General features: G+C 38.2%; 1 protein-coding gene across 1 annotated transcript in view; it reads right to left on the bottom strand.

The window, feature by feature from the left end:
* The window catches only part of USP12 (ubiquitin specific peptidase 12), a 21,962-nt gene extending 19,748 nt beyond the window's left edge, over positions 1-2,214 (bottom strand). Inside the window, exon 1 of the mRNA XM_031066090.1 lies at positions 2,133-2,214. The gene's annotated coding sequence lies outside the window, so the exon portion shown is untranslated. The remainder of the gene's footprint in view (positions 1-2,132) is intronic.
* Between the last annotated feature and the right edge of the window lie 10,550 nt (positions 2,215-12,764).

Raw genomic sequence — 12,764 nt, 5'->3', positions numbered from 1 at the left:
TGCTGATTTAGTGAATGATATTGTCCCTTCAAGTCAAAGTCGAATTTTCCATTTCCATCTGGTCATCCATATGTTTCCCATAATTGCCCTTTCTTAGGTCTTCCTTTACCTCTCAAATTGCTCTTTCAGCACATCCTCTGAACAATCCCTAGATTCTACCATAAAGCAGGAAAAGAATTAAGACAGGGCTTTTGCCTCCTCCTCTTTTATGCTACCTCTGGAAAATTGACAGATCTCTATTTCAGAACTGTCATCTTTATCTAAAATGCTTTTCTGTATTCCAGACACCTCAAATGGCCACCTATCACATGGTTAGAAAAAAGCTACTGACTTCCACATTATTTCCCTTTTTCCCATTACCCTGGAGAAAGTTAGGACAAACAAAATCAATAAACAAATTAGAAAAACTTAGCAGTAAATGTTAACAAGTCTCTAGGAGATTCACTTTCTATAATTGCTACAAATAAATTAGAGAAATCAATGAAGGCAAAAACTGTGATTTCTATCACTTCTCAATCTAATAGTACTAATTTATTATCTAATTATCTAGTATTTCTTTTCATTATCTCTGTCATTCTTTCCAGTCATTGGCCATAGCTAGTTACTTTCACTTTTCCTGGCAGATTTACATGCTGAAAGTTTATTACACATTTATGGTATGCATGTGCTGTGTTAGTAAGCACAACCTGCAGAACAGACCTGAAAACCATTCAGGCATCAACATCACCGAATTTCCTTTGCCAACCACTGTACCTGAAAACCAGCACCAGTGTGCCATAAACATAATGAGATCCCATTTTATTATTTGTTACAATTCAAAGAATTTTAGCCCATAAAATTTGTTTGAAGCTAAAATAAGCAAAATTCCTGTAGAAGACAGAAAATTAAAAGCACTCTGATATATTGTAGCTGCCTGCCTCTTAAATGAGTGCAATGACAGATACCCACTCAAATTTCTACTCCCCCTTGAGTACAAAAAGCCAGAATTTGTTGATCTTCATGACATATTAGGAAGACTGTCCTTTACTGAACCTTCTCCTAAGGGCACAAACTATGTAAAACTTTAAGATTAGGTGTACAATACAATTTCACCGTTAAGTCTTAAATCCTCTCTGGACTTGGACAATAAATTAGGAAAACGGTTCATCTGTCAACAGAGTAACAGATTTGAGAAACCCTGTCACTGGAAAAATGGAAAGGCTCAGTTCTGCTGCAGAACTGACAGGCATTAACAGTGAAACTGCTGCATTTCCTCTTCTGAGAGAAGTAATGTGGCATTCGCAGGGGATTTCAGCTTTCATGAGAAAGGAAAGAAATCACTTGAATTTAAGCGATGGTGTTTTGAGATGCATGGAAGTCAGCTTGTCAGTGTTTACTGATTCCACAGTGCATGCTGAGACTGCAGACTCTCAAACCAGGTCAGTGCTAAGTATCTGGAGGTAGGCACATGTTACAGAACCAGGACAATATTTAAATAATCAGTTCCATTAAGAAAAGCAAGACAAGAGCTCTTGTTAAATCAACCTGTTTTAACTATGTCATTTCTGAAGCCCAGTTAATTTAATATTTCACATCAGTATAATTCACTTTCTAACAAGATACACTTTTCATCAGTAATATCAGAAATTAAAGTTTAAATCATTCCTTAAAAATAATTATTGATTCAAGCAGTCCAATATATTTTTTCTGCTTTCCTCTTTGGGCTGAATTTTTTTTTACTCCCCACCCAATAGCAGATATAAATAGCAGATATAAATACTTTGTAGCATCATAGTCTTTCACAAGACTTTTTTTTTCTTTTAATGTATTTATTTTACTTTATTGGCATATTATGAACAACAAGCTACATATTTTACATAGCCTTCTTTAAGACTTACACATTTTAATAACTTGAAAGTGATGTAAAAATTACCCTATGACTGATAAGACAAAATAAAAATATTCAGTAGAGAGCCCATTTCAACAATTCAATAGCATATTTCAACAAATGCACAAAATACTAAAACACATTTCAATAGTATGACTATTCAGTGATTATATCTTTCAGAATTTAAAGTATTCACTCATCCCAGTCTTGTTTAACCAACCCATTCCTGTCCTTCCAAAGCAGTAAGTTACAGTCTGAGACTCACATTAACCAAACCAAAGTAGTGCTCATTGACTGGAAATTGCTCCGGACCAATCTCTTTCTCCAAAGCTGAGGCATTGGCGCCCTAGGAAAAAATCAAAGGCAGCAAAATATTAGTGGGGCAACAGTGAAAGCAGCTGAGGAAGAAAGTTTTTCAGCAAGGATAAACAATCAAAACCAACTAACCATCCATAAAAAAAACCCTGCGAAAACACCTGATTACAACTAAAAATTACCTTAAGAGATGTTTCCAAATATGTGCTGTTCTAAACCATCTCAAAGTTATACAGTTTTTATGTATTTTCACGCAATTACACTGTTTCAATGTTCTTTACTTATTATTTCCAGAGTCGAATTACTTTAGTAACACTTGCACTAATACAGGATACAAAGCAGGTCATACAAGGCCGACTGGTCAGCTCCTTGTAAGAAACATAATTTTCATACTGTAAAGCACATTCCATAAAAAGTTAAGAAATGCAGATTGTTCACAGGAAGCAAAGAGACTGATCTGCTTCACCTACACTGAAAATATAAGTTGTTCAAAGTGCTTTGCTAAATGCCTTGAACTTTGTAAAGCTAAAAGCAAATGCAGAACAGCTAGCGATGGTGTGCATTACAAATGCTGCAGCCTCTGCCCAAAAAATCTGTTTGGTCTGATCCTCAAAAAGAAGTCAGAGAATGTTTCTTTGGTTACTCTGTGGCGTTTGACTGAACTGCTGCAGTAAACACTGTGTTTCAAAGAAAAGTGTTGGTTTTTTTTTTAATTAGAGACAGAAAAGCTTGTATGCTGGAAAATTCAGAGAACAAAAAAACCCTAGCTTTGGATAAGCTCTTACATTAATTGCTTTTAGAGAAATGGAAATGTATACAACTTTTTGCACTCAACAAAACTGATATCTATATATCTGTATCTATCATATATATCCTCAATGAGACTAATACATGAGTATGAATATTCCAACTGGTCTAAGTGCAGCTAAAATAGAGCATAATACACAGCAAAGAACCTTAAAACCAGGTGCAACTCCATCCCAACTAGTTCATTTTTTACACCAAAGATACAACAAATAGCCATTACATGGCATATTATAACAACTAAATGACATCAAAATCATGCACCAAAACCAGCACACAGGATTGCACAGATTAATTACAGACAGGGAGAAGTGAAACAGAATGAATATTAGAACTCGGTAAAAAATGTATAAAATTAAAATTAAATGATGATGTGGCATGGTACTGCAGAACTTTACACAAACTACCTTAGCAGTTCTGAAACTGGAAGCATGTGCTCAAAGGTCCATGAGGAGTAACAATTTTAACCAGAATAGGGTAAAAGCCAGGAAAACTCCACACTTGACACACTGCAGCTCTGCTCCATTCACAGCATAGCCCTAGCTGCTGTCATCAGTCACATCCCCTCCAATTACCCAGTTTGATAAAGCCTCTCCTTTCCTGAGGATTTAGCTGCAGGGCTTATTACTTTAGAAGGTGTTTTCAAATGGAGATTATAGTGGTGAGGAAAAGGGTTCTAAACCTTCATTTAAGATTAAAGCACTTGGAGACTCTGAATATTTCGTTTTGCAGCCTTATTTAAATGCACCCACAAGCTCCAGCAAGGTGAGTATTACAAATAAACTAGGAAAAAGAAGGAACTGTGGGGGACTTTTACGCTATTGTTAAAATCTCTACCTCTTTAAAAATAAATTCAAGAGCAGGTCGAAGGAAATTCTTTCTCTTTTCAAAGCTAGGGTGGAGTAGCTACTTTACTCCATCTTTGAAAGGTAAATATTATGATATAAACATTGATGTTTGTGTTTGTGCAGACCTGAACACTGTATTTAGTTTTGTAGCACAATAAAGATCTGACTTGGCAATAAGAAAGACATGCTGAGATAGCACCAGATCGTCATGGTTTTCTGATTACTCAAAGAAGCTTCATTCAAGGCTCAGACTTTCACATGACTTCAAAGCACGGCATCATCTATGTTTAAATGCAGTTGTTTATGAATGTTATTACAAACCAGCACGGATGTTTTACAACAATGTAAAACCCCCTCGAGCTACTCAGATTTCCCTTTACAGTTCTCTTTTTGTCTGTCATAAAGGATGCTATCTCTCCCTCCAAAGTAATCATTTATACTGTGCACGGTGTATTGGTTGCAAAGAGCAGAAATACAGCAAGAGTACACTAAAACGCCTGTTCACAACTGACCCACAAAAGCTATTTTAAAACCTAATTATCCCTTGCTTCAAAGTGTTTCCCAGTCATGATTACAGTCCACATCATCAGTCCCAGCTGACTCTTCCATTATGCAAACACAGATGCGGGGGGAGCACTGCAGCAGCACTATTATGGTACTGTATCATCTCTTGGACATGAGGACACAGGAGGTTTAGGGCAGAAGTGGGAGTGCCCCTCTTTTCATCAGCCAAATTGGAGTTACTGGACTTGGGAACCAGACTTGGGAAATTTCAGGCTGTGCTATATGCTGTGGAGTAGAGAATTTATTCCTCTGCCACTTAACTGGGATCCCCAGGGAAAATTCCCCAGTAAAACTCTCTTTTTTGGGGGGCTCACTTAATAACAGATACAGCAGGTGTTCAGTCTCCACACTGCAACCTGGCTTTGATATTACACAGGGGACAGAAAGGAACATCATTAAGTTTGGTCAGCACATCCACCTCCAATTTCCCTTGTTCTTCTGAGGGGAAGCACACATGGTCATTATCTAGAAATGAGAAGCAACAGAGGCACAGCAGAAGTTCAAGATGATGATAATATTGCAGTAGTTCTGGGATTTATCACTTTTTGCATAGCATCACCTGTACAGCTGCACAAGCAAGCCCTGCCTTACACTGACCCCCTTCCAGCGCAGACACAATAGTACAGGCAGAGAAAACACTCATTTCTTATGGTAGAAGAAAAACAGCTTGAAAAGTGGAAGGTTCTGCAACTAAGGTGTGTTTACAAGAACAAAATACAAAATCAAGATTTGCTTTTTATTTGTTACTGAAAATTAACAATAATTACACAAAAACCTTCCACAAACCTAATGAAAGTTAGGTGTAAAACTGAACTATTTCAGATTTCATCCTTCAAAATGATAAGTAATGTAACCTTTATTTAATCATGTTCAAATCAGTTGAACATTAATTGCTTTATCTTCTCCATCAAGTTAAAGAATCTATTGGATTTATAAAATTTACCTTCAATTCTAATTTCTTAATGAAGAGATAAGAATCTGTGTTTACCATGGAAGTACCTTAAGTAAGTTTCTCAACTTTTTTTTTTTTTTAAAGAGCTTGAGTTTGTAAAATTCAACATATTTAACACTAACTAGATGAGGGTTTATTTCAGTTTAGTGGAATCAAAGGCCAGGAAATACAGTGGAATAGGAATGTGTATTATCTTTGAAATGTGTATGGTTGTATTTTCCTGATTTTCATGTTTTACAAATATACATCATACCAAATTTCTAAAATAAATTAAAAAGCCCACTGATGCCATACATTTCAAAGGAAACGGGCAGAAAAACAAAAAGCAGAGACAAATGCAGATTTGGGTTTTTTTGTTTGTTTAGTTTTTCACTTGCTGAAACAATGTCATTAAATGCCATTTATTACTGCCTTTTCCCACAGCCTCAGAGGCCACACTGCTGCGGTGTTTCATGTTGAACTAGTCCTTCTGAGACACACCAACAGCTGACACAGGGATAAGATAACCGGAACCAATCTGTAAAACAAATCAGTTGGTGCTTAGGATCTGACATACACACCTTGGGCTTCAGAGCATTCTTGCCAGCTTAGTTACAGGCTGGTTTTGCGACTGAACACCAGCTGCAGCTGGTCTATGTTGTCTGATGTAGTTTCCTCCAAAAGTCATCTAATTTGTGCACTCTAAGACCGCTCCCAAAATGCAAACCAAAGTATGGTAAATTGGGATGACACCCTACATTAAAAATACTGTCTCAAAACATGTCAGGAAGCAGGCAAACAATTGCAGTTTTAAAGTGTCCTACCTGGTCATTAGTATCCGACCTTACAGGCAGAATTTCACTTCCAAAGCCTTGATTCATAACCAGCCTAACGTGCTTGGAAGCTTACACACCTTATTGGCCTCGGATAGGGGTATTTGATCTATCCCTTTCTAGAATAAAGATCACTTGATAGCTTGGTGGGTCATCTTTTCAGTTGTTTAACACCTTTATCCTCTAATTTAACTGAGCTGTAAATTTCCTGAATAAAATCAGAATTTCACCTTCAAAACAATTTTCTTTTCTGAAAACTTACATTTGTCACCAGCATCCTGAAGATCCATTTCTCCCTTCACACACGCACTATGCTAGATCCTTCCCTACAATGCTCTCCACCTCACTCAAGAAGCAAGGTACAACACTGATTAAAGGTGACTCAAATAACTAAACCATGTTGCACAGGCATATGCAAGCCAAATTTTTTAAACATGACCTTAGCTATACGTAAATGAACCATACCACCACACAACACAGAACTATCACTCTTTCTAGTGACAAAAGGGAAGCAAAAGGGAAACTCAGTAATCAGGAATAGCAATGCTCCTGAACAAATGTAAAATTAATGGAATTATTTATAATTTGCAAAAATAAATCTGTACAGAAGCACTCACTAGTGCTTTCACTTTTTTTTTCTATTAGATTCTTCCTTGTCTATGCAACTAGTGGAGATATACAGAATTTCACAGCCCAATGCACTAATTAATGCACTGTGACAGGAATTCCCTGCTAAAGAAGAAATGCAGAATTCTACTCTTCCAGTTATGTTTTATCAGAATATGTGAATGCATACATTTCTGTGTACTCACATGAATCAGGACTAAGAGCAAAGAGAACAGCTATCTTAAATCAGTTTATATTTGCTGCTTCAATGGCAACCAAAACTGAAACACAATTCTTTTGCTACTGTTTCTAGCCAGGAAGTAACAGTGAAATATGAGTGGGATTCAATAATCCTTGTTGTTAATTTCTTTGCAAAAGAACATGCATTATTAATACATTAAATATTTGGATAGTTTCAGTTAATGCTTTTAAAATACTTCCAAATAGTGTTATTTTATTAATCAGTCTAAGACATAGTACTAAATACTCTTATCATGTGCAGCTAAGACAAAAGATTTTCTGATATGAAGTAAAAACATCTCTGCCTGGCTAAGGGAAATTATACCAAAGCACAAAATAAATTTCTCTTCACATTTGGTATGTCTACCAAACCCATCTTTTCGAGCCCCACTGAACATTCACAATGTATTTTCCTTCAAGCAACTACATATACATATGCAGCACTTCCTTGTACATGAAAGTGTATGATGGTGTATCCTTTTGAGTACTGAAGTCAAAGACAAGTTAATATTTCAGAAAAATTAGACTCACCTAACTACCCAAAATGCAGGGCGAGTGGGGAAAACACATTTGCTCAATAGTTGTTTTTGATAAACTGCATCCTGTGGAGTGTTTCACATGCTTTTATTACTTACATAATTCTAGTTTCAGAAAACAAATATATTGCTTTTATAACTTCCCATTTTCATAGAATCATAAAAAGAATTTGAGTTTATAAAAGATGGTAAAAAAATGTTTTCCTATTCTGGTCTACTTATGTTAATACAACCTTCTGGTTTTACACTACAGAAAATATCTAGATTCTTTTTTCCTCAACTGAAAGATCAGATAGATCTTACTGAAATAAACCATTTGTTAAAAGCATTTTACTTTGGCAATCTTCCTAAGCCATGAAAACAAAAGTTAGACCTTACACAGGGCTTTTATACACCTCTTCCCCTCAAGAAATTTAAATAGAAAAGCCCCTTTTGCCACATTTTTACAGAAGCATTCCTAGAAGTTTTAATGCAAATTAGTTGCTTCAGGAATGTAAAAAGTAAATACAAAGACTACATAGTTGACCCATCTAAATATTCAAGCATTGTCTAGTAACAGGATCAGTTGTTCCCACTGACACAGCTAAAAATTCTGCTGCCAAGACCAGAGTCCAAATTCATATTTCATTTCTCCTTGTGCTTAGAACAGGCAAGATGAATACACACATGTGCAGGTGAAAAGAAAATGGAACACTTACATAAATCAAATCATCCAAATAAGTCATATGTCAACTAAATCATTCCCTGTGCTGATATAAATACTGCTTTACAACTAGGTGACTTTGAGAATTTTTTGTGTCTCATATTTGATAATTGTTTTATGTTAGAGTCAAATTCCTATTTTGATGAAAATCAAAAACAAATTTGTCAAAATTAGTTAGTATACTAAACAGTGCCACGAGCCCAGTATTCTAAAGACCAAATATAAAGATTCATCTTTTATTGTAGCATGTTACAGCTAGAAAAATGATGGTGACAAATGCTTGAATCTTAGTGTCATGTTTATCATCCAAGTGTGTCCTGATAAGAACTCCAACAGACAGCAGACTTCCTCACTGTGGTGTAAGCTCCTACCCCAACTGCCTAACAAATACTTCTCCAAAAACTCCTGGGCTTGCAACAGAGCCACCGCAACAGACACGTGTCTGAACACTCTGGTCCCCAGAGCACTCAGATCCAGGTCATGGTGCCAGAGTGAAATGCAGTGGCTGAGACACAGCACGTGTTCCTTCTTGCCAACTGTGCTACACGAGCAAGCCAGACAGCTGGATAAAGGAACCCCACAATACTGTGGTTTTCTCTGTGTTACTTTAGTCCTTTCCTTCTCTGCAGTTCTTTTTCCATCATCTCTCATTTTGAAGCTGTTTTCCCATAACTTTTCTTTCCTTGCTGTAATTCAATTCTCCTTTCTTCCAGCGTGGGTCCTCTGTATACTTCCCTGTGGAATCTGTTAACCTGATCATCACTTAATGTTTAAGTCTTATAATCTCTGCTTCAGAGGAGACAGTGCAATTAGAAGGACAGGACTGAATACACCATAGCCATGGCTGGCTGGCTGCAGATTCTGGCAAACATCAATTTACATTAAGTGCAGATTTCACAATCAAGTCTGAAACCCTACTGTAAACAAACAATTCCTGAAGCAGTAAGAAAGCCCATAAATGCACACCTCTCTCACAGTTAGCTAGAAAATTTTCCTGCATCTGGGAGTTTTTATAAAGCCTCTCTGCTATGACACTCAAGGTAAGCGCACTTCAACCTTCCCTCAGCTGGGCACTTCCAGGCTCTGTTTCCTCTAAGATGCCTTTTCCCACACATGCTTGTTTCAACTCTAGTACCTCTGAAACATCTTCACCCTTGTGAAATGTGACTGAAATGGACAAAAGGGCGCTGGTGACAGTGCCCCTCGAGAAGAGGCAGGCAGGAAAAGGACAATAGTCAGCCATTCAGAGTGACTCCACATGTCTTAATCCTCTCAAAAACAGAACAAAAATTTGCATTGTAAGATAAGCAGAGGTTCTCCCGCAGAACACACTGTTACATCACACAATCAACATCTAACCACCAACTATGTATTTGATGTCAGCGCTGGGGGGCTGAAACAATCACTGAAGACATTCAGTGACAGACCCTGCATGCAAGATGCTGAGACGGCAGACAGAAAGGGACAACACTCAAAACATGAAGATTTTGATGTCTGATGCTACAGCTTCTAGATTAGCATAGTTTTAAGATATCACCATATTTTTTCAGGTTGTGCCAACATTATCAACCGCCTTCTAGAAGAAACACTGAAAACAAGTACAACTTCCTTGTGCATGTCTGAGACTGACATCTTGAAGGCTTTTCATAGCTTGTAAGCTACAAATGTAATTTCTATCTTCTCTCTGCTTCAGCTACTCAAAGACTTCATGCCTTTTAACTGCTAGCAAGCGTTTCCTAGATTCTAGACAACAGAAGCAGAAGTACTAGATGCAATCTGTGAGTATAACATGGGGCACATCTTCATTGCAGTTAGCCTAGGTTACTTTATCCCTCCTCAGCCATGCATAAAAATCCCTTACAGTTCAGCCAAGTAAGGCTATGATTGCAGTTTTACTTATGGACGAGGGTAAAGACCAAGTTCTACTTTTACTGCAAAGACTTTAAAATAATTTTAAAAAGTAGACCACACAGTTTTAACCTCATCCATTTTGCAACAAGAACAGTGGCTAAAGCACTCAAGGGCAAAGGTATTTTCAGAGCTTTTCCACAATCTCCAGCCTTGCAATTAAGACTTACTACATCACAAGGAAGCATGTGAATGGTGACACACAGCAAAGAATTGCAAGGAAGCTGAAAGGCAATACAACACTAGAACACATTACTGTAGAAAGCACTCTGTTAACATTGGGATGAACACTGAGGTGTTTGATCAATGAACTACTGCAGCACATACAAAGGTACCAAACAACACAGATAGGATGTCCTCTTGGGAGATCATCCCCAAAAGGTACTGCAGATAAACTAAACATACTGGTTATCACTCTTCACTGCTCCCACACAACAAAACACAATATACTACTTTATAATATTTGGGGCTTGGACAACAGCGGTAAGACACATAAAATATAAATGGGTCAGCAGAAGCAAAACTTAAATTTGGATTAAAAAAAAGAAGCCATGAAATGCAGAACTGCAATGGGAGAGGTTCTTCAATACAGTTCTAGACTGCTCTGTTATAGACTAAGCGTATATGCATGCTAGGTTTGTGTAGGCACAAACTGTCTCTTGACAAAAATTGCCTGTTACCGGTTTTGTACTAACAAGAACTTTTGTCTTCACAAGAAGACATAGAACAGTCTGAGAGTTCTTGTAACAGGCATGGGAAAAGGCAAGAAAAACTGGTAAGAATTCTTAGGTAGTTGTCTGGCACTTTATCAAAGTGTGTTGACACAAAGAAGAATTGCCAGAAAAAAAACAACAGTATTACTCAGCAATTATAATCCTCTTCAATTTTGTAAAACACACGCTTAAACATTTGACTCTTGTTAGAATTAAAAAGATCTGCCTTGCCTCAACCACATGGTTCTGAACAACACCACAGTAAATACCACGTGCTCCTTCACACTATCTTTACAGATATACTTATAAGCACAGTCTTATATTAACTGCTGAAAAGTTTTTACAGCTAGTATCCTATGCTAGGTGTCTCATATCACAGTACTATTAAAGCTTATGGATCAGAAAGGCCCAGCAAAAATCTTATGCCTGGAATTTATCCACCTCAGTGCACATGACAGTGATTGGACAGATAGCATTTAATTGCCATCAGAATTTCAGCTTTATGGATACAGACACTTCAGTCAGTAATAAGATTTTTGGTTGAAAATTTTGTTTCAGGATTGGCCTAAATCTCAGTGACATAACATCATTTCTAATAAACATACGCACAGAATAATCTTAAACGATCAGCTTGTCCAGACCTATGGTTTGTATGCAGTCCAGAAGCAAGCAGTGAGAGGTCTCACACTTGACCCAAATCAAGAGGCCAGCACTGAATTTATGCTGACACAAAGGCCAGCGGCCAGCTCTGGGTGAAAAGATGTCAGCTAGAATTGCAATAAAAGTTCTCCCCAGCTCAGGGAACAATCACACTGATTCCTCAACAACCTAAAACCTGCCTTCAGAGAATGGAAACTCCTGAAGCACATGGCACATGTCCTACCAATCTGGCCACATCAACATGTCAGTATGACACCTGATAAATATACAGCTGATAAATTCAAGAAGTCAGACTCTTTCAATTCCAAACTAAAATATGTCTTCTCTCATGTCAAAAAAACCCCATTATTCCAGTGACTAAACACCACCTGAGCAATCCCATCCTATGGGCTTACAGATATTCACTCAAAATTCTCACAGGCCGCCTCTAAAATATCTTTTAATGTTTGAGACATTCAAGCCTCCTTGCAGCACGATTTATGAAAACCATAAATCAGTTTCCAATAATATGAAACGTAAGCATTTCCCACTGTTTGATGAGACATAATAATGGGAGCAAATTAACAGAGTAGATGACAGAGTGTGTTCTTCCCCTTATTCATCTCTTCCCTTCCCCCGTGGAAACATATTTGGTAACAAGAACTTTCACATGGCCATGGAATAGGTAGAAGAGAGCACAAATGTAAGAACTTCTGCTATGAACGATCAGCACATCTCTTCCATAACAAGCAGTAACTTCTACTGACTACGGGATATTTCCTTCCTTAAATTCATCACTCCTCCATCAGCAAATCTACTAAGCTCCCCACCCCTCTTTAAAACAACCCAAGAGAGCTTTATCACATCTGTGCTTCTGCTTATGGCTCTAATTCACCATGACAGAGAGAGTAATGAGAGAGCAATCCCAGGAAGAAGCCTCCTGTCGGGACCTGGGTGGATGCCCACCAGGCAGATCACACGGCCGGGCTGAGATGCCCGCACGTGTCCGGGTAACCCGGGGAGCACTGCCCGTGGATGGGCGATTCCAGCCCCAGCTCAGGAGCGCGGCACTCGGAGGGAGAGCAGGGACGCTACGGAGTGTGCCGGGAGAAGGAGGGCGCTTCCAGAAACCCGACCGTAACCCCCACACGCCTGCAATGGGCAGCCCCGGAGCGGCGGCGATGCCCCGGAGCGCTGTCCCCGCTCTCGGCACACTTCGGAGAAGGCTGCGCTCGGTCCCCCCGCGCTCCAGCCCCG

This window comes from Geospiza fortis, unplaced genomic scaffold, assembly GCF_000277835.1.
Source record: "Geospiza fortis unplaced genomic scaffold, GeoFor_1.0 scaffold16, whole genome shotgun sequence".
Lineage (NCBI taxonomy): Eukaryota > Metazoa > Chordata > Aves > Passeriformes > Thraupidae > Geospiza > Geospiza fortis.
Note: the sequence above shows the minus strand (reverse complement) of the source record. Positions and strands in the feature narration are given on the sequence as shown.